This window comes from Theobroma umbraticum, unplaced genomic scaffold, assembly GCF_002168275.2.
Source record: "Theobroma umbraticum cultivar Fairchild unplaced genomic scaffold, ASM216827v3 scaffold_55.0, whole genome shotgun sequence".
NCBI classification, from domain to species: Eukaryota; Viridiplantae; Streptophyta; class Magnoliopsida; order Malvales; family Malvaceae; genus Theobroma; species Theobroma umbraticum.
In genome coordinates this window covers 893,665-894,012 of record NW_018397270.1, presented here as the reverse complement: position 1 = coordinate 894,012, position 348 = coordinate 893,665, and the positions used below count along the sequence as shown (strand labels likewise).

The following is a 348-nucleotide window of genomic DNA, read 5'->3' as shown; positions in this document are numbered from 1 at the left end:
TCATAAGCTCCAAAAGCTTTTCTTGGACTCGACCTTTCTGAAGGCCATTGATAATTATTAGAGGCCATCTCTTCTAACAAATTATAAGCATCTACAGCATTCTTACTCATTAATGCCCCACTAGCATCAGCATCAATTGTGGTTTTTATTGAACCAACCAACCCATTGTAGAATGTTTAAACTTGCAACCAATCAGGAATCCCATGATGTGGGCATCTTCTCAATAATTCTTTAAACCTCTCCCAAGCTTCATATAGGGACTCACCATCAAATTATGTGAATGAGGTGATATCATTCCTCATCTTTGTAGTCTTGGTAAAAGGAAAAAATTTTGCTAGAAACTTTTGA

At 36.5% G+C, this 348-nt stretch overlaps 1 non-coding gene across 1 annotated transcript; it reads left to right on the top strand.

The window, feature by feature from the left end:
- Positions 1-198: 198 nt before the first annotated feature.
- On the top strand, positions 199-305 carry LOC149526530 (small nucleolar RNA R71). Its single transcript, XR_016351916.1, has one exon. It is a non-coding gene; the product is annotated as a small nucleolar RNA R71 (small nucleolar RNA).
- The last annotated feature ends 43 nt before the right edge of the window (positions 306-348 follow it).